Source organism: Amblyraja radiata, chromosome 8, assembly GCF_010909765.2.
Source record: "Amblyraja radiata isolate CabotCenter1 chromosome 8, sAmbRad1.1.pri, whole genome shotgun sequence".
NCBI classification, from domain to species: domain Eukaryota; kingdom Metazoa; phylum Chordata; class Chondrichthyes; order Rajiformes; family Rajidae; genus Amblyraja; species Amblyraja radiata.
In genome coordinates, this window is record NC_045963.1 from 78,023,087 (window position 1) to 78,044,649 (window position 21,563).

Here is a 21,563-nt window from a genome sequence, read left to right on the forward strand (position 1 = left end):
CTTTGTTTCCTGTCTGCCAACCAATTTTCTATCCATGTCAGTACCCTACCCTCAATACCATGTGCTCTAATTTAGCCTGGGCCAGGCACAGAGCTGGGAGAATGATTGGTAGCAATGGGATTGATTGGTGACAGCGAACCATCAACAGTATCAATAACTGTGATATAAGGGCAGTATATCTGCAATATAGAAAGTGCTATCAAATATTGCACATGCCCAATGAAAGAGCCAATTCCACAACGCAATCTTCTGTTCACCTGGACAATTCATCAGATATAATCCCAGAATCTGGAATTGGCTTCCGAGTTAATGTCAAAATTTGATTTGAAATGCAGGTGATTAGTTTAGTTTGGTTTAGCGATACAGCGCGGGAAAAGGCCCTTCGGCCCACCGAGTCTGCACCGACCCGTGATCCCCGCACATTAACACTATCCTAGGGACAATTTTTTAAAACATTTATACCAAACCAATTAACCTACAAACCTGTACGTCTTTGGAATGTGGGAGGAAACCGAAGATCACGAAGAAAACCAACGCCAGTCTCAGGGAGAACGTGCAAACTCCGTATAGACAGCACCCGCAGTCAGGATTGAACCCGGGTCTCTGGCGCTGTGAGGCAGCGACTCTACCCCTGAGCCACCGTGCCGCAACGAGCCATGGAGGAGGGGGAGGGGGGGGGGGGACCTCATGTTACAGCAGCTTGGGTAATGGAAATATACTCTTCTGGAATTCACAAATTACTACAAAAAAAAAATAGTTAAGAAATGGAATGAAAATTCCCTCTCAACAATAATACTGTGTCCATTTTGTTTCAACTCGCATTATTTGATACATATGCAGGATTACGGATATAGGAGAGGGGAGAAGTGGGAGTGGGCAGGGTGCAGCTCTTCCTTGATTATGCTGCAGCCTTGCCGTGGCAGCATGAGGTATAAATGGAGTCAATGGAAGGGAGGTTGGTTTGTGTCACGGTCTGGGCTGCGGCCCCAATTCGCTGCAGTTTCTGGCGGTCTTGGACGCAGCTGTTCCCAAACCGAGCTGTGATGCATCCCGATAAAATGCTTTCTATGGTGCATCTGTAGAAGTTGGTGAGAGTTGCAAGGGAACATGCCAAACATCATAAAGGGCCTGCCCCACTTACACAATTTTTTCCAGCACCCGTCATGGTCGCAGCAGGTCGCCGAAAATTTTCAAGATGTTGTGACCGGAACAAGGTACGACTCTTTGGGCGACTACTCACGGCCATACAGGCGTCACCCCGCGACATGTGAGTGGGATAGGCCCTTAAGCCCTCTGAGGAAGTTGGTGTGCTTTCTTAGTCCGAAACATGCAGATGCTGGTCATACTAAAGCTAGGCATCATTGTGCTGGAGTAACTCTGCGGGTCAGGCAGCATCTCTGGGGAACAGGGGTGGGTGAAGTTTCAGGTTGGGACCCTTCTTCAGACCCTTCAATCTATCCCTGCATATCCCTGTGCTTGATATAATTGCACCATCACAGTGTGCAGTCTAGGTTAGTTGTGATTATAGTTAATCACAGTCAGACGACAGGGATGATTGCAATATTATATGTAACTAGACCAAGTGGGACCCGTTGGGTCCTTGTCACACGGGAGGCCTGGTCACCCAACGCAACCCGTTTCTCAACGCAATATTCCACCACTCACCCATAGCCCCCACAGGAGGCCTGGTCACCCAACACAACCCGTTTCTCAACGCAATATTCCACCACTCACCCTTATCCGACAACTGCACAGGAGCTGCTCATTTTGCCTTGTGCACCCTCCCTCATTTTTAAACTTAATCAAATGCATTTGCACTTGCTAGCTAGCAGGACTCAGTGTACTGTGACTTTAATAAAATGCATTTGCACTTGCTAGGGCTAGCAGGACTCAGTGTACTTGGATAGTAACAGTGTGGTGAGCAGGGCTACAATCCCATTATGACGTTACAGCTGTAAGCACAGGGAAAAAGCAGTTGTTTTTTTCCAAGTCTCTTCAGATTTTTGAACATTTTGATTAATAACTCGTGAAATAATGCATGAATTTTTCAGATAATGCGATTTTTGACATCACGGGATAAATCTCTACTGGAATATGTAAAAAATTTACCGTTAGCGTCGTTTTTTCGCAAAGATGCGATCGCACACGAACAAATAAACACACACACACACACACGCAAACACACACACACACACACACACACACACACACACACACACACACACACACACACACACACACACACACACATCCAAGATCAGAGTTTTATAGTTATAAGGATAAGGCTAAGGATATTTTTTTGCATACCTGGAAAAGAAAGGAAGGCATTTGGGCATAATGCATTTGAATCTTGTTATTAATAATAATAATAATAATAATAATAATAATAATAATAATAATAATAATAATAATAATAATAATAATAATAATAATAATAATAATATACTTTATTACGGACTCAAGGTCCAGACAAGGGGCAACATTACATAAAAAATGCATTGCATATCAAATATCATAAATATATATAAAATCATGGTATATAAAAACATCATAATTTATATTTAACAAAAACCCACAATACTTAAGTTAAAAATCCAGATTAAAAGATGATCAATGTCCTACAACGAGACAACGATACCAGTGTCTCCACAGCTGGGATCCGTAGCATGTAGTGCTAACCCTTATGTTTGTCAAGGCCACAATAAGCACATTTTTAGAGTCATTTATCCTGCAAATGAATTTATACATGTGATGTCTTAGGATAGCTTCTAAAGTACTGACTCCTGCAGCCACAAACATATTACTGGCACTACACCATCTAGGTTGCCTTAGCAGTGTTCTCATGGCATCGTTATATGCCACCTTTAGTCTCTGCATACTTGTCTTTAAATAGTTCGACCACAGGTGCGCAGTGTAGAGTGGTGTGCAGTGTGCTCTAAATAGCGACATCTTCACCACATCTGCACACGCACCAAATTTACGCAAGAGGATATTCGCCTGTACATACAGCATGCGTCGTTGCCTATAAATATCCTCATCATCTGTCATTTGTTCTGTAATAATATGCCCTAGATATTTTATCTTATTACAGACACTAAGATTATTGTCAGACAATTTAAAATCAGGATATTTTAGGCATTTATCCTCTTTGGTTCTACAGACCATAACAGCACTCTTACAAGCATTATATTTAATGTCATGTTCCACACCATACACAGAACATATAGTAAGGAGCTGCTGGAGACCAGCACTAGATGGACTAAAGACCACAAGATCATCTGCAGACATAATATGGTTCACTAAAATATTACCAATCATGCACCCAGTATTACAGGCTTTCAATTGTTTAGACAGATCATCAATATATAGATTAAAAAGGACTGGGGACAAAATTCTCCCTTGTCTAACACCATTGCTAACCCCAAATGGGGCTGAGACCCTATTGCCCCATTTTGACTTGCATAGTCTGGTGGGCATACCAGTAGACCAGAATTCTAACAATGTATTCAGGCACCCCTCTTTGACTCATTTTACCAAATTATCAGTATCATTGTATATCTTAAACACATTTAGGGTGGCATGGTTTGTTAAGAAAGAACTCCAGATGCTGGAAACGTCGCAGGTGGACAAAAGTGCTGGAGAAACTCTGCGGCTGAGGAGAGAAGGAATAGGTGACGTTTCTAGTCGAGACCCTTCTTCAGCCTGATGTCGGGGGGGGGGGGGCGGGAAAAAGAAAGGAAGAGGCGGAGACAGTGGGCTCGTGGGAGAGCTGGGAAGGGGAGGGGAAGTAGGGAGAAAGCAAGGACCATCTGAAATTGGAGGTCAGATGGCACAATGGGCTAAGTGTTCGGCTGGCAACCGGAAGGTAGCTGGTTCGAATCCCGCTTGGAGTGCATACTGTCGTTGTGTCCTTGGGCAAGACACTTCACCCACCTTTGCCTGTGTGTGTCCTTGGGCAAGACACTTCACCCACCTTTGCCTGTGTGTGTCCTTGGGCAAGACACTTCACCCACCTTTGCCTGTGTGTGTGGATGTAATTATGTGAAGCACTTTGGGGTCAATGCAAGTTGACTAAAAATGTGCTATATAAATAAAGAAATTTAATTTAAAAAAATTTAATACCGCTGGGGTGTAAACTACCCAAGCGAAATATGAGGTGCTGTTCTTCTCCGAGATCTTTGGTTCCCTCACACATTCCAAAGACGTACAGGTTTGTACGTGAATTGGCTTGGTATAAGTGTAAATTGTCCCTAGAGTATGTGGGATGTTTTTGGTGTGCGTTGATCGCTGGTCGGCGCAGACTTGGTGGGCCGAAGGGCCTGTTTCCGCGCTGTATCTCGAAAACTAAAACATCGGCAAGAACGTACAAACTGCATAACGGATATTTGAATTGCATATAATTTGAACCACATTTTTATATTCGTTTTTGCAGCCCCAAAATTAACTTAATTCCCAGATAATTATTCAAAAGCAAGGGTGCATTTTCAATTCAGGTCCACTCTGATTTATGCAAATTCACAACAATTAGGTAGCTCTGTGTAATTTAGATTAATTGTCAATTCTGGTAAATGTTAATCGCCAGCCTTCAGGTGAATGATTCGTGTAACATGGTGCCCAAAGTCTGATTTACTGTTATTTATTTCAGTTATAGGTTTTAACTGGTTGTACCCCGAGTGAATCTGTGGGGTTTTTCTTCCCCACATTTGATTCCACAGATAATTTTGAGTCACCTTTTGCTGCTCCAGTTTTGTTTCTGTCATACCCATAGCAGCACGGTGGCGCAGCGATAGAGTTGCTGCCTCACAGCGCCAGAGACCCGGGTTCGGTCCTGATCACGGGTGCTGTCTGTACGGAGTTTGTACGCTCTCCCCGTGACCTGCGTGGGTTTTCTCCGGATGCTCCGGTTTCCTCCCACACTCCAAAGACGTACAGGTTTGTAGGCTAATTGGCTTTGGTTAAAATTGTAAATTGTCCCTCGTGTGTGTTGGATAGTGTTAATGTGCGGGGATCGCTGGTCGCTCTGATCCAGTGGGCTGTGTCTCTAAACTAAGCTATTGTGGTTACCTTTCCTTGCAGTTATTTCAAAATGTTTGTGTTACTTTTATTTATTACTAGACTAAGTGACCAGGCCTCCCAGTTACACGGGAGGCCTGGTCCCCAAACGCAACCCATTCCCCAACACAATATTCCACCACTCACCCGTTCCCCCAACGCAGTGTTCCACCACCACTTGTGGGGGCGGGTGGTTGTGGGGGGGAGGGGCGTTGTGGGGCAGGGCCGCTTGTGGGGTGGAGGGGTGTGTGGTTGGGGGGTGTGTGTGGGTGGGGCATGGGTGTGTGTGCTGGGGCGGGGCTGATGCTGGGGGAGGGGCTGCTGCTGGGGGAGGGGCTGCTGCTGGGGGTGGGGCTGCTGCTGGGGGCGGGGCTGCTTCATGTCCCTCCGACAGTCTGGTTGGAAACCTCCGCCGGCCATCCTCAGCTCCAGTAAAGATGCGATGGGGCAGGAAGGGGTGGACCTTCCTGGGGAGTGACAGGGGAAGAGACTAATTTTTAAACCGCGCTAACTTTTACGACATTCAACCGATCAGAACAAAACTTGGCGCACTCGAGAACGGTGAGTGAACTGGTGAAAAATCGTAGCGCTATCGTGAACCATTTTTGTGCAAATAGAAAGACCGCCAAACCGAAAGATAACAAGATCAGAGTTTGAGTTATGTATAGATACATATAGATATAGATATAGATAGATATAGGTAGATGTAAACTACTTCACACTTACACACAAAGACAAATTCATTGAGGTACCAGGAACTGCAAATGCTGGAATCTTACGTAGGACAAAGTGCTGGAGTAACTCAGTTGGCCAGGCAGCATCTGCGGAAGGAGTGGACGGTGACATTTCGGGTCAGGACTCTTTTTCAGGCCGATCAAGACTTTTCAGTCTGATCAGCCTGACCCGAGACATCATCCATCCATTCCCTCCGCAGATGCTGCCTGACCCACAGAGTTTGTGTTCCCTCCAGTTCACCCCCTCCATGAGACACTGAGGAGTACCTTCAACAACAGACTGGTTCCACCAGGATGCAGTACAGAACGCCACAGGAGACCCTTCTTCCCTGTGGCTATCAAACTGTACAACTCCTTCCCCTTCTGTCGTGGGGTAGACTGACTCACCTTCCCCCCCTCCCCCCTCCAATCTTTGTACATCTCCAATCCTGGACATTCCATTCGTCACTTAGTTTCATGTTTCATGTATTTTGTGTTTTATGACTGTTGGCATATCATAGAAACGTAGAAACATAGAAAATGGGTTCAGGAGTAGGCTTTTTCCGCATATCCCTTGATTCCGTTAGCCCCAAGAGCTATATCTACTCTCTTGAAAACATCCAGTGAATTGTCCTCCACTGCCTTCTGTGGCAGAGAATTCCACAGATTCACAACTCTCTGGGTGAAAACGTTTTTCCTCATCTCAGTCCTAAATGGCTGACCCCTTATTCTTAAACTGTCACCCCTGGTTCTGGACTCCCCCAACATGGGGAACATTTTTCTAGCATATAACCTGTCCAATTCCGCAAGAATGTTATATGTTTCTGTAAGATCACCTCTCATCCTTCTAAAATCCAGTGAATACAAGCCCAGTCATATGTCAGTCCCGCCATCCTGGGAATTAACCTGGTGAACCTACGCTGCCACCCTCAATAGCAAGAATTTCCCTCCTGGGTCAAATGAAGTTCTATCGTATCATATTGTACCTTGTGTTACATAGAAACATAGAAAATAGGTGCCAGCACCGCCATTCAATATGATCATGGCTGATCATCCAAATCAGTACCCCGTTCCTGCTTTCTCCCCATATCCCTTGATTCCTTTAGCCCGATTTATGATCAGCTATGATCATATTGAATGGCGGTGCAGTCTCGAAGGGCCGAATGGCCTACTCCTGCACCTATTTTCTATGTTTCTATGAAGAGCTAAATCTAACTGCCTCTTGAAAATTCCAGAGAATTGGCCTCCACTGTCTCCTGTGGCAGAGGATTCCACAGATTCACAACTCTCTGGGTGAAAATGTTTTTCCTCATCTCAGTCCTAAATGACCGACCCCTTATTCTTAAACTGTGTGGCCCCTCTATTCTGCACAATGATTGAGATACAGCATGGAATCCTAGTGCAGTGGATGAGCAGTGTGGTTAGAAACATCGAGTGTAGTTCACTGAGGTAATCTACTCACCACTACGTGACAGGGGGCTGAACCATTAGCCTTGACAATATAACATTCGAGAATTATATTCACTGATATAGAATTCCTTTCATCCCAGCACCAGTGGGCACGTGTTGAGAGACCAAATCATGTTTTCTGCACTGGAGGTTGAATTGAATTCATTTGTTACACACGGTAATGAAACTCAATTGCATTTCTTGGCTTTGAATCAAGTAATGTTTCCAGCTTGATCTGTTTGTGTGGGAGCATTGCACACACAGTGGATGCTCATGTGACTGAAGTTGAATCAGATGTTTGTTTTGCTCTGTGCGTGTGGAGTTTAACCAGTCCTCCTGCTTCACTCTTCATTTGGCTCCCAATGACATTACCCTGCATTAATAATAATAATAATAATAATAATAATAATAATAATAATAATAATAATAATAATAATAATAATAATAATAATAATAATAATAATATATTTTATTGTCATTACACATCAGTACAACGAGACTTAGTATGCAGCTTCCAACCGATATCAAAAAAATAAAATAAATAAATAAACTGTGCAACGTGGCCATCTGAGGGAGACAGGCCAGGGGGGTTGGGGGGCACTCAGCAGGGCCGGTTCAGAGCCGCTATAGCTCTGGGAATAAAGCTGTTTCTGAGTCTGGAGGTACGGGCGTAGAAGGCCTTGTAACGTCTGCCGGAGGGAAGTAGTTCGAACAGTCCGTTACAAGGGTGTGAGGAGTAAGATCCATTAAATTTAGGGGACGACAGATGGCACAATGGGCTAAGTGTTCGGCTGGCAACCTGAAGGTGGCCGGTTCGAATCCTGCTTGGAGTGCATACTGTCGTTGTGTCCTTGGGCAAGACACTTCACCCACCTTTGCCTGTGTGTGAATGTGTGTGTGTGTGTGTGAGTGATTGGTGGTGGTCGGAGGGGCCGTAGGCGCAGATTGGCAGCCACGCTTCCGTCAGTCTGCCCCAGGGCAGCTGTGACTACAGAAGTAGCTTACCACCACCGAGTGTGACTGAGGAGTGAATGAATAATGCGATGTAAAGCGCCTTGAGTATTAGAAAGGCGCTATATAAATCCCATCCATTATTATTATTATTAAATAAGATCACATCCAGATCCATTAAGTCTGGATCTGGATGTGGATCTGGGTGTAGTACGCGGAAAAGCTCTAGGTAGAGCATCACTCAGCGCTATGATGGTGGTGGGCGTGCTAGTCGACATGGAGGTGCTTTTGGAGTGTGTCTTTGTATGTGTTGATGTTTTGGAGATCTCTTTTTTTTGGGAATTTATTTTCTCAGAAGCAATTGTACATGAATCAGCCAATCGACACGCCAGTTTGTACAGCTTCATTTTCAACATTGAAACCTAAATTTTTTAAAAAAGAGAAAAAAGGTGAGAATTAAGAAAGTAAAATAAAAGGAAGGAAACGACCCCTAAACTACCAAAGAAGTGCAAGAGAAAAGAAGAGAAATAAGAAATAGAAGATGGAGATATACCTCCCCCCCCCCCCCCCCCCCCCCATCCCTAGCATCGGTTTTAAATGTGTTCAACCATTCTGTTGTTGAAGACATTTACTGAAAGGAGAAATTGATCTGCTTTTTCAGCCAAAACAAGCCGAATGTTTTCTAAATGTAGTGTCTCGGACATGTCAGTAATCCACATCTTCACCGTGGGGTTTTGGAGATCTCTGATGCTGGCTGGTAGGGTGTTCATAGAAACATAGAAACATAGAAAATAGGTGCAGGAGTAGGCCATTCGGCCCTTCGAGCCTGCACCGCCATTCAATATGATCATGGCTGATCATCCAACTCAGTATCCCGTACCTGCCTTCTCTCCATACCCCCTGATCCCTTTAGCCACAAGGGCCACATCTAACTCCCTCTTAAATATAGCCAATGAACTGGCCTCAACTACATTCTGTGGCAGAGAATTCCAGAGATTCACCACTCTCTGTGTGAAAAATGGTTTTCTCATCTCGGTCCTAAAAGATTTCCCCCTTATCCTTAAACTGTTTCAATCCATTGCTGTCTTGAAGAAAAACGAGTTAGAAAGTGCTCATGAAGTGCCATGCGGAATGAAATAATGTCCAGGTTGGTAGCTTCTGGTTGACGTGTCTATGGGTGTTTGGGTTAACTGGATGTGGTCCTCCATCTTTAAATCAATAGCGGTATCCTTGATCTTGTGGAATGTTGTCAGTCTGATGAACGCGTAGTTGGCGGATGAAGTTTAAGGTCCTTTATCATGCTGGATAATACTGGCTCTGCCACTTGTAGAATCGAATAGAATGCCTTTTATTGCCATTCAAACAGACAAGGTTAGAACGAAAATTCATTCCTACAATCATGACATTACAAAAAAAAACCAAGACCCACATTTAACACAGTTTACACAAACATCCATCGCAGTGAATCTCCAACACCTCCTCACTGTGATGGAAGGCAAAAGTCTTATCTCTTCCCTTTGTTCTTCTCCGCGGTTCAGCAGTCCAACTGCAGCGTCGAGGCGACTGGGGCTCTCGATGTTAAAGCCCCCGGCGGGCGATGGTAAGTCCCGTGGTCGTTTAAGCCGCGCCGGGCGATGTTAGGCCCCGCTCCGAGTCATTTAAACCCCGCGATTCCGGCGGGAGAAGTTGCCGTTGCGGGTGCTCTGAAAAGCGGTCTCCCACCAGGGACCCGCGAGCTCCACCGGGTGTTCCTGTCCACCAGGCCTGCGGCCGGAGCCTCCGAAGCTCCGAAGTCGGGTCGCAGCCGCCCGCCACCGCAGCTCTCAGGTTGGTTCCGGTTGTAGTTGTCTGATATGAATGTTGCTGCTCTGTTCTGCATGGCCTGGATCTTATTGATGTTCCCTGGAGTGAAAGGATCCCACATGGAGCAGCAATATTCAACATGTTGACACACAAGGATTTTATATGCTTGGATCTTAACTTCTTTGGATGCATTTTGCAGGTTGCGACAGGAAGCAAAGAGTAGGAGTAAACGGGTCCTTTTCACAATGGCAGGCAGTGACTAGTGGGGTACCGCAAGGCTCAGTGCTGGGACCCCAGCTATTTACAATATATATTAATGATTTGGACGAGGGAATTGAAGGCAATATCTCCAAGTTTGCGGATGACACTAAGCTGGGGGGCAGTGTTAGCTGTGAGGAGGATGCTAGGAGGCTGCAAGGTGACTTGGATAGGCTGGGTGAGTGGGCAAATGCATGGCAGATGCAGTATAATGTGGATAAATGTGAGGTTATCCACTTTGGTGGCAAAAACAGGAAAGTAGATTATTATCTGAATGGTGGCCGATTAGGAAAGGGGGAGATGCAACGAGATCTGGGTGTCATGGTACACCAGTCATTAAAAGTAGGCATGCAGGTGCAGCAGACAATGAAGAAGGCGAATGGTATGTTAGCATTCATAGCAAAAGGATTTGAGTATAGGAGCAGGGAGGTTCTACTGCAGTTGTACAGGGTCTTGGTGAGACCACACCTGGAGTATTGCGTACAGTTTTGGTCTCCTAATCTGAGGAAAGACATTCTTGTCATAGAGGGAGTACAGAGAAGGTTCACCAGACTGATTCCTGGGATGTCAGGACTTTCATATGAAAAAAGACTGGATAGACTCGGTTTGTACTCGCTAGAATTTAGAAGATTGAGGGGGGATCTTATAGAAACATACAAAATTCTTAAGGGGTTGGACAGGCTAGATGCAGGAAGATTGTTCCCGATGTTGGGGAAGTCCAGAACAAGGGGTCACAGTTTAAGGATAAGGGGGAAATCTTTTAGGACCGAGATGAGGAAAACTTTTTTCACAGAGAGAGTGGTGAATCTCTGGAATTCTCTGCTGCAGAAGGTAGTTGAGGCCAGTTCATTGGCTATATTTAAGAGTGAGTTAGATGTGGCCCTTGTGGCTAAAGGGATCAGGGGGTATGGAGAGAAGACAGGTACAGGATACTGAGTTGGATGATCAGCCATGATCATATTGAATGGTGGTGCAGGCTCGAAGGGCCGAATGGCCTACTCCTGCACCTATTTTCTATGTTTCTATGAAAGCCAATGACATTGCTGGCTTGAAAATAGACAACATTCAATATCGGGCATTGAGAATATGTACAGGTGCAATAAAAACAACTCCAACAGCAGCATTACAGGTTGAAATGGGGGAGATGCCTCTAGAGATGAGAAGGATACAGCTTTCATTGAATTACTGGATTAACCTACAGGGACACAGTCAAGAACACCCAGCACAAGTTACTGTCAAACCATGCTGGGAAAAGGAGAGAAGGGAAACAAAAAGTTTTGGATGGACAGTGACCCAGAGAGCATTACAAATCAGCATAGCACAATTAAATGTGGTTCCAACGGTTCCATTACCTTCAATTCCACCTTGGATACTTCCAGATGCAACAGTAGACTTTACAATATTAGAACAGGAAAACAAGGATAAACAACATATGTATAATTCAGTCATCATACAGGAATACATTGACAGATACTACAGTTTTGTCCAAATTTATACAGATGCATCAAAAGATTCAGTAGATAAAGTAGGAGTAGCATTTATTGTACCAGAATTTCACATCAAAGTAGGGAAGAGGATCAATAATGAGGTCTCAGTATACACGGGTGAAATGATTGCAATATGTTAGCGGTACAGTGGGTCGAGGATACCAGGCCTTTAAGGACAGTTATTTGTTCAGATTCAAGTTTAGCAATAAAGAGTTTACAGCACAGCCATTCAGACAGTAGACCAGACATTTTGATTGAAATACAACAAACACTATTCAGAATTCAAACGATGGGGCTTACAGTCATATTTTTATGGGTACCAGCACACATTGGCATTAGAGGAAACGAAATGGCAGATAAGGTAGCAAAAGAGGTAACAAAAATAAGTAAGATTGATTTAAGTATTAACATAGGTAAAACTGAAATCAAAGACATTATTAAGCAAAGACTGAAGGAAAGATGGCAAAAGCAATGGGAGGAAGAGCGGAAAGGACGGTGGTTCTACAGAGTCCAGAGGAAAGTGGGAGAAATGAGATGTGCAGGAAAAAACAGAAAAGAGGAGACAGTAATTTCAAGAATTAGATTTGGACACACTGGTCTGAACAGTACACTTTTTATAATAGGCAAGCATAATACAGGCAGATGTGAATACTGTGGGCAAGAAGAGACAATAGAGCATGTCATTGTACATTGTGAGAGGTATGAGGAGGAGAGAGGACGGATGAGTGAGCAGTTCAGAAAAGAAAGAGTACAATTTGATTTGGTAGATATTTTGCAAGGGAGTTCATATGAGTGCTATCAAACCCTGTTGCTTTTTCTTAGGGTAACCAATTTGTTCAGAAGGATATAGGGTATTAGTATATGTAATGGTGTTGTTTGATCCACACTCCATGCCAGTTGGTGGCGGTAATGCACCAAAAAAGTTGTTTGTCAACCGCCAAAAAACGCTACATAGAAGAAGAAGACACTGCTGGCTTTAGCTGTTGCCCCTTCCACGTGCTTGTCCCATTTCATGGTTTCAGACAAAGTAACTCCTAAGTATTTATGACTAGAAACTGCCTCCAGCTGATGTCCAGAGAGTGTATAGGAATGATGGATTGGTTTAGGTTTCCTAGTAAAACGCATGACATTACATTTTTCTGGTTTGAACATTGTTTGCCATTTCTTCTCCCATCTCTCTAATGAGCAATGAGCTCTCCAGTCAGCCCATTGCACCTTGCACTGGGACTATTGGGAATCCTGAGGATGAGAAAAATGCAATTTAAGTACTTAACTTACTTTAGGGAAAACATGCTTGCTGTAGTAATTGTGGTCATTCGTAGGAAACACGCGGTCATCCAAAATGGATATGATATGAAATCATTCTTGTAAACTGTCAACAATTGTCTCTTGTTAAAAAACTGCACATTCCAACGTCAGTTGTTGGTTCATACCAAAGGTAGACACAAAATGCTGGAGTAACTCAGCGGGTCAGGCAGCATCTGTGGAGAACATGGATAGGTGACGTTTCACAGAGTGCTGGTGTAACTCAGCGGGTGCAGCAGCATCTGTGGAGAACATGGATAGGTGACGTTTCACAGTGCTGGTGTAACTCAGCGGGTCAGGCAGCATCTGTGGAGAACATGGATAGGTGACGTTTCACAGAGTGCTGGAGTAACTCAGCGGGTGCAGCGGCATCTATGGAGCTAAGGAAATAGGCAACGTTTCGGGCCGAAACCCAGAAGGGTTTCGGCCCGAAACGTTGCCTATTTCCAGAAGGGTTTCGGCCCGAAACGTTGCCTATTTCCTTAGCTCCACAGATGCTGCTGCACCATAACTCAGCGGGTCAGGCAGCATCTCTGGAGAACATGGATAGGTGACGTTTCACAGAGTGCTGGAGTAACTCAGCGGGTCAGGCAGCATCTGTTGGGAACATGGATAGGTGACGTTTCACAGAGTGCTGGAGTAACTCAGCGGGTCAGGCAGCATCTGTGGAGAACATGGATAGGTGACGTTTCACAGAGTGCTGGAGTAACTCAGCGGGTCAGGCAGCATCTCTGGAGAACATTTGAAGACATTTTGGGTAAGGATTCTTCTTGAAAATGGCCCTGTCTCGAAACGGCACCTATCCATGTTCTCCAGAGATGCTGCCTGATCCGATGAGTTACTCCAGCGTTTTGTGTCTATCGTTGGTATAAACCAATATTTGCAGTTCCTTGTTATTACATTTATCCAACTGAAGTTGGAATATGCAGTTTTTAAAAAGAGATATTTGCTGACAGTTTAAAATAATGATTATATTCAATTGGTTAAATGTTTTATTGCTTTTAGCTTCATTATGGCACAGCAGTTAAACCATTCCATCTAGTTTATATTTGTAGGTTTAAATGTTCTGACAAACACAATGAACAAATATTCGGGCGGCACAGTGGTAAAGCCGCTGCCTCATAAGGCCAGAAAGCCTGGGTTTGATCCTGACCTCGGGTGCTGTCTGTGTGGAGTTTGCACGTTCTACCCGTGACCGTGTGGGTTTCCCCTGGGTGCTCTGGTTTCTCAAAGATGTGCGGGCTTGTAGGTTAATTGGCTCTCTGTAAATCAACCCTAGTGTGTGGGGAGTGGATGGGAAAGTGGGATAGCATGGAACTAGTGCGAACGGGTGATCGGTGGTCACCGTGGACTCGATGGGCCGAAGGGCCTGTTTCCATGCTGTATCTCTGCACTAAGCTAATATTTACGCAAAACATAAAACCTATAGAAACACATAAAATTCTAAAGGGATTGGACCGGCAAGATGCAGAAAAAATGCTCCCCATTTTGGGGGAGTCCAGAACCAGGGGTCGCACAGTTCAAGAAGGACCTGTCCCACTTGCTGATTTTTTCGGTGACTGTCGGCGTCATGTCAGGGTTGACAGAAGATTTTGAACATTTCAAAATCCAGCGGCGACAGAAACAAAATGTTGCGACACTGAAAAAACACAGCCCGTCAATACGTCGTCACGCCGCGAATTTATCGGTGACCTGATACGCCAGTCAATTATAAAAAATCGGCAATTGGGACAGGCCCTTCAGGCAGCAACTGTACTGCTGCGCCACCGTGCCGCCTTGGGTAGCCTGAATCAGTAGCTCACTGCCATTAACCACAGGAAAGAAGCTGGATCTGCTATTAATCACTCTGCCTAATTGAATGCGAGTGCAACATTCATGCAGAACCAGAGGAACTTGAACCCCGTGACATGAATAGTGAATTTGCTCTGGTCATTCAGGCAAAGAAAAATGATGCTAAATAGTGTACGTCAGCCACTCCTTTTATTATGGTGGATTTTTAATACAAACCTCTTCAAGGAATATTCACAATACCCCATTCACCCCTCTGTAAATGACTGCTGGTGTGGGCGGGGATCAGATAGAATTATCCCCAACTCTTTTTCATTGGCCTTTTGTAAAACTCAGATGAATTGTGTGTGAAAGATTCATCTTCCCAACCAGGAATTCTGTCAACGATGGAACTAAATCTCATCTTTTGCCTCACGCTGCCGTTATAGATCACCAAAAGGAGTGTGGCCGGCGTCTAGTTTTGCATGAAATATTTTTATTTTCCGCTGGATATTCTGAGGTCTGACGTACACCCACAGGACCTTGGGAATCCGTTCCTCTTTAGATCATAGAACACGCAGAAATTACTCGGAGATATTTATAGACAATAGTCAATAGGTGCAGGAGTAGGCCATTCGACCCTTCGAGCCAGCACCGCCATTCAATGTGATCATGGCTGATCATCCCCAATCAGTACCCCGTTCCTGCCTTCTCCCCATATCCCCTGACTCCGCTATTTTTAAGAGCCCTATCTATCTCTCTCTTGAAAGCATCCAGAGAACCTGTCCCCACCTCCCTCTGAGGCAGAGCATTCTACAGACTCACCACTCTCTGTGTGAAAAAGTGTTTCCTTGTCTCCGTTCTAAATGGCTTACTCCTTATTCTTAAACTGTGGCCTCTGGTTCTGGTCTCCCCCAACATCGGGAACATGTTTCCTGCCTCTAGTGTGTCCAAGACCTTAACAATCTTATATGTATCAATGAGATCTCCTCTCATCCTTCTAAACTGTACAAGTCCAGCTGCTCCATTCTCTCAGCATATGACAGTCCCGCCATCCCCGGAATTAACCTTGTAAACCTACGCTGTACTCCCTCAATAGCAAGAATATCCTTCTTCAAAATAGGGGACCAAAACTGTACACAATACTCCAGGTGTGGTCTCACTAGGGCTCTGTACAACTGCAGAAGGACCTCTTTGCTCCTATATTCGATTCCTCTTGTTATAAAGGCCAACATGCCATTCACTTTCTTCACTGCCTTCTGTACCTGCATGCTTACTTTCATAGACTGATGTACAAGGACCCCCAGATCCCATTGTACTTCCCCTTTTCCCAACTTGTTATGATGGAGTGCTGCTTTCGAAGCTAAACCCAATGGTCCGTGGTCACCTCTGCCTAGATTGATCCGAACCTGGACCCAGACATTGTACAACATTGGGACAGGAAGAGGCGATTCAGGCCTGAGAATTACCACAGTATTCAATCAGATGGTGACCGCTGCACATTGTTTTTGACGCTCGCAGAAAGTGCTTGGTGTGCACGATTAATAAACATGCACTGCCCTAAAAAACAAAATAATGGTGTTTAACTTTCTAGAGATGCCAGGAGGCAGTTCTGGACCAAACCCGTCACAGCAGCTCAGCGGTAGAGTTGCTGCCTCCCAGCGCTAGATACCCGGGTTCCATCCTGACTACGGGGTTGCTGTCTGTACGGAGTGTGCACACTCTCCGTGTCCGCGTGGGTTTTTCTCCGGGTGCTCCGGTTTCCTCCTGCTGTCCAAAGACAAGCAGGTTTGCACGTTAATTGGCTTCTGAACATTGTAAATTGTTCCTTGTGTGTAGAAAAGTGTTATGGGCCTGTCCCACTTAAGCCCCTGCCCCACTTTCCCGAGATACTCACAAATTCTCCCGAGTTTTCCCCTTGATTCAAACTCGGAGAATGTCCGTAGCGAGGCCGTAGGAGTCGGTAGATATTTAGCAGCGGCTCGTAAAGCCTGCCGTAGGTACGCGGGGCTTCAGGTAGGTCGGGACGTTTTTTCAGCATGTTGAAAAATGTCCACGAGTAAAATAAATAGCCCCGAGTACCTACGGCTATTACCTACGTCAACCTATGACAGCCTACGACAAGCTGGTCGCTTGTCGCTACCTCTAAAGCCTAAAATCTAAAGACAAGCACAGCTGAAACTGCAAAGTTGGGAAGGTCTCTTCACTGCAGTGTGTCAAACATAATACTAAAGTGGTTGATGATAAAACCTTGGTAGTAACTCCTTGCAAAGATAATGCCAATAGAAAAATCACCTGTCACACTGTGACACTGTACGATGCTGTTATGCTTCCTTAGTGACATAAATGACTATTCTGGTGTATCTGTATTGAACAGTGCACACCCATGCATTGTTCATCTAAAGAAGTAGTCATTTGAATGATCATTTCATTCCCCCGCTAAACTTGCCGAAATCGATTCAAATTAATGTGGTGATACCACAGAGGTCCAAATCCAAGATGATAAAATCCACTATGATTCCTTCTCCTCATTACTGTCCACTTATCCTGACCCCAGCAGAGACGGCACCAGTCGAGGACTTGCTTTTACGGGGCGCTCAAGTATTGCACGCGCTCTTCAGCCAATTAAATATTACTGGCGCGTGGTCACAATTGTCAGGTAGGAAAGTCGACCGCTAAATGGCACACAGAAAGATCATAAAAAGTAACGGCTTATACCGACGATAGACACAAAATGCCGGAGTAACTCAGCGGGTCAGGCAGCATCTCTGGTGAAAATGGATAGGTGACGTTTCGGGTTGGGGCTCTTCTTCAGACCTGACCCGAAACATCACCTATCCATGTTCACCAGAGATGCTGCCTGACCCGCTGAGATACGCCAACTATTTTGTGTCTATCTTTAGCGGTCGGAAAGTTCCAGCTTAGAAACGTGGCGATCATCGGTCAATATTTTTTAGGTAAAGGGAGAAGGGTCCCAACATCGTCTGTCTATGTTAGTCAATAGTCAATAGACAATAGGTGCAGGAGTAGGCCATTCGGCCCTTCGAGCCAGCACCGCCATTCAATGTGATCATGGCTGATCATCCCCAATCAGTACCCCGTTCCTGCCTTCTCCCCATATCCCCTGACTCCGCTATTTTTAAGAGCCCTATCTAGCTCTCTCTTGAAAGCGTCCAGAGAACCGGCCTCCACCACCCTCTGAGGCAGAGAATTCCACAGACTCACCACTCTCCTTGAGAAAAAGTGTTTCCTCCTCTCTGTTCTAAATGGCTTACTCCTTATTCTTAAACTGTGGCCCCTGGTTCTGGACTCCCCCAACATCGGGAACATGTTTCCTGCCTCTAGCGTGTCCAAGCCCTTAACAATCTTATATGTTTCAATGAGATGCCCTCTCATCCTTCTAAACTCCAGAGTGTACAAGCCCAGCCGCTCCATTCTCTCAGCATATGACAGTCCCGCCATCCTGGGAATTAACATGTTCTCCAGAGATGCTGCTTAAACCGCGGAATTACTCCAGCACTTTGTATTCTAAACAAGATTCCAGCATCTGCAGTTCCTTCCCACGCTACAGGAGAAGTATTCGGCAGGATCCCAATGGGAACTTCTCTTCTCTTTGATATGTAATGGGTTCATTTATATCCATATGGCATGGGAATCTAATTGGGACCGCGGCTCAGAGTTGCGTCTGAAGGATCAGTTCAGTCCAGTAGAGTTTATTGTCACGTGTACCGAGGTACAGTGAAAAGCTTGCGTTGTGTGCAAACCAGGCAGCAGCTGCTTGTCTGCAAATACAGTCATTGTCTCCACCAGAATTTTTATCCTGGTTTATCCACTTTGGTGGCAAGAACAGGAAGGCAGATTATTATCTGAATTGTGTTAAGTTGGGAAAAGGGGAAGTACAACGGGATCTGGGGGTCCTTGTTCATCAGTCACTGAATGTAAGCATGCAGGTACAGCAGGCAGTGAAGAAAGTGAATGGCATGTTGGCCATCATAACAAGAGGAGTTGAGTAATAGGAGCAAAGAGGTCCTTCTGCAGTTGTACAGGGCCCTAGTGAGACCACACCTGGAGTATTGTGTCATATGTTGAGAGAATAGTGCGGCTGGGCTTGTATACTCTGGAATTTAGGATGAGAGGGGTATTAAGAGTTTGGACACACTAGAGGCAGGAAACATGTTAGAAACATAGAAAATAGGTGCAGGAGTAGGCCATTCGGCCCTTCGAGCCTGCACCGCCATTCAATGTGATCATGGCTGATCATCCAGCTCAGTATCCTGTACCTGCCTTCTCTCCATACCCCCTGATCCCTTTAGCCACAAGGGCCACATCTAACTCCCTCTTAAATATAGCCAATGAACTGGCCTCAACTACCTTCTGTGGCAGAGAATTCCAGAGATTCACTACTCTCTGTGTGAAAAATGTTTTCCTCATCTCGGTCCTAAAAGATTTCCCCCTTATCCTTAAACTGTGACCCCTTGTTCTGGACTTCCCCAACATCGGGAACAACCTTCCTGCATCTAGCCTGTCCAACCCCTTAAGAATTTTGTACGTTTCTATGAGATCCCCCCTCAATCTTCTAAATTCTAGCGAGTACAAGCCGAGTCTATCCAGTCTTTCTTCATATGAAAGTCCTGACATCCCAGGAATCAGTCTGGTGAACCATCTCTGTACTCCCTCTATGGCACGAATGTCTTTCCTCAGATTAGGAGACCAAAACTGTAAGCAATACGCAATGTTCTCGATGTTGGGGGAGTCCAGAACCAGAGGCCACAGTTTAAGAATAAGGGGTAAGCCATTTAGGACGCAGATGAGGAAAAACGTATTCACACAGAGAATGGTGAGTCTGTGGAATTCTCTGCCTCAGAAGGCGGTGGAGGCCAATTCTCTGGAGTCTTTCAAGAGAGAGCTAGATAGGGCTCTTAAAGATAGTGGAGTCAGGGGATATGGCGAGAAGGCAGGAACGGGGTACTGATTGTGGATGATCAACCATGATCAGAGTGAATGGCGGTGCTGGCTCGAAGGGCTGAATGGCCTACTCCTGCACCTGTTGTCTATCGAGCTTTCACCCAGAATAGGTTATTGTCGGTCTGTTTATTATTGTCAAGTGTACCAAGGTACAGTGAAAACCTTGTTTGTCGTGTGCTCTCCAGTCAACTTATAGACTACACATGGTTACCACCAAGCCATAACAGGATAAAGAGAATAACGTTTAGTACAAGATACAAGTCCAGTAAAGTCAGACTGAAGAAGGGTCTCGACCCGAAACGTCACCCATTCCTTTTCTCCAGGGATGCTGCCTGTCCCGCTGAGTTACTCCAGCGTTTTGTGTCTATCTTCGGTGTAAACCAGCATCTGCAGTTCCTTCCTGCACATAAAGTCCAGTAAAGTCTGATTAAAGATAGTTCAAGGGTCTCCAATGAGGAAGATATGAGGTTAGGGCCACCCTTTAGTTGTTGATAGGATGGTTCAGTTGCATAAAAGCAGCTGGGAAGAAACAGTCCCTGAATCTGGAGGTGTGCGTTTTGACACTTTTGTACCCTTTGCCTGTTGGGACCAAAGATCCTATAGCGAGCAAGATGGTCCACTCGACGAAAAAGACGTAGTACGGTCGTGGGCAGATTCGTGGGTAATTTAAGGCCCCATTTCCGTAACCGGCTTCCGTCTCCGCACCAAAGATCCCATAGGATACTAGTGCGGGTACGGAAGCCGGTTACGGAATCATCCTCGTAAAAATAAAAGTTATTTGGGAAAAATCTTCTCCTCATTTTCAGAATTATAATTTATTAACACAAACTGTTCCCCCGCAACGTTGATTACACTGCGAGTCGGGCCGGGTCGGGTTACGGAAATGGATGAAAAAAAGGCCCACGTTCCTCTCCGTTGCGTACTACACGCCAGCCCATTGCATTTAGCAGGAGTGGTCTATCTTGCTCCGCTAGAGAATCTTTGGTTGGGAGAGGGGAGAAGAGGGAGTGACCGGGGTGAGACTGGTCCTTGATGATGCTGCTGGCCTTGCCGAGGCAGCGTGAGGTGTAGATGGAGTCAATGGAAGGGAGGTTGGTTTGCGTGGTGGTCTTGCATTTTCTGTTTCTATTGCATGTGGGATTTTTTTGTTCTTGTTCTCTTTCATTTTACTCGAAACAGGCCCGTTTATATTTCATCGACATGGGCAGGGGATTGATGGGAGTAACGCGCTTACCCTAAGGCATCCTCGAGGCAGACTGGCAACGATCAGAGGATCAACGAATAACACTGCCATGCTTTGTGAGTGAGGCGGACACACTATTTACACTGCGTATAGTTTAACATTTGGCACCTTGGCAACGTGCGTTGAGAAGGTCAAGTGGTTGTGTTGGACACATTCACACGATATTCCACAAGGAGAGATGAGGGGAATGTTTACAGCAGTTAAATACTGCAGGAGCAGGTGGAAAAAGTGCTCATTTTAATTTGGCATCAGCGAAGCAGATGGGATATATATTCATGCCAACTTAAGATAGCACCAGCAGATGGGATATATGCTCATTGCAAATGAATATAACCTCAACCTAATGTAACATCTATGCAACGGTTCTATAATCTAAGGTAGACAAAAGTGCTGGAGAAACTCAGCGGGTGCAGCAGCATCTATGGAGCGAAGGAAATAGGCAACGTTTCGGGCCAAAACCCTTCTTCAGACCAGCTTCTAGAATAAAGTTATCCGGTCTAAAGGGCCTGTCCCACTTGGCGATTTTTTTTCGGCGACTGCCGGCGTCATTGATCAGGTCACCGAATAATT

General features: G+C 45.2%; 1 protein-coding gene and 1 long non-coding RNA gene across 2 annotated transcripts in view; one reads left to right on the forward strand and one right to left on the reverse strand.

Moving 5' to 3' along the window:
- Positions 1 to 21,563, forward strand: part of macrod2 (mono-ADP ribosylhydrolase 2) — a 1,179,663-nt gene that overhangs the window by 949,007 nt on the left and 209,093 nt on the right. The window lies entirely within an intron of this gene.
- On the reverse strand, positions 865 to 20,784 carry LOC116976410. Its single transcript, XR_004412949.1, has 3 exons — positions 20,763 to 20,784; positions 18,011 to 18,012; positions 865 to 1,061 (listed from the first exon to the last, which is right to left on the reverse strand). It is a non-coding gene; the product is annotated as an uncharacterized LOC116976410 (long non-coding RNA).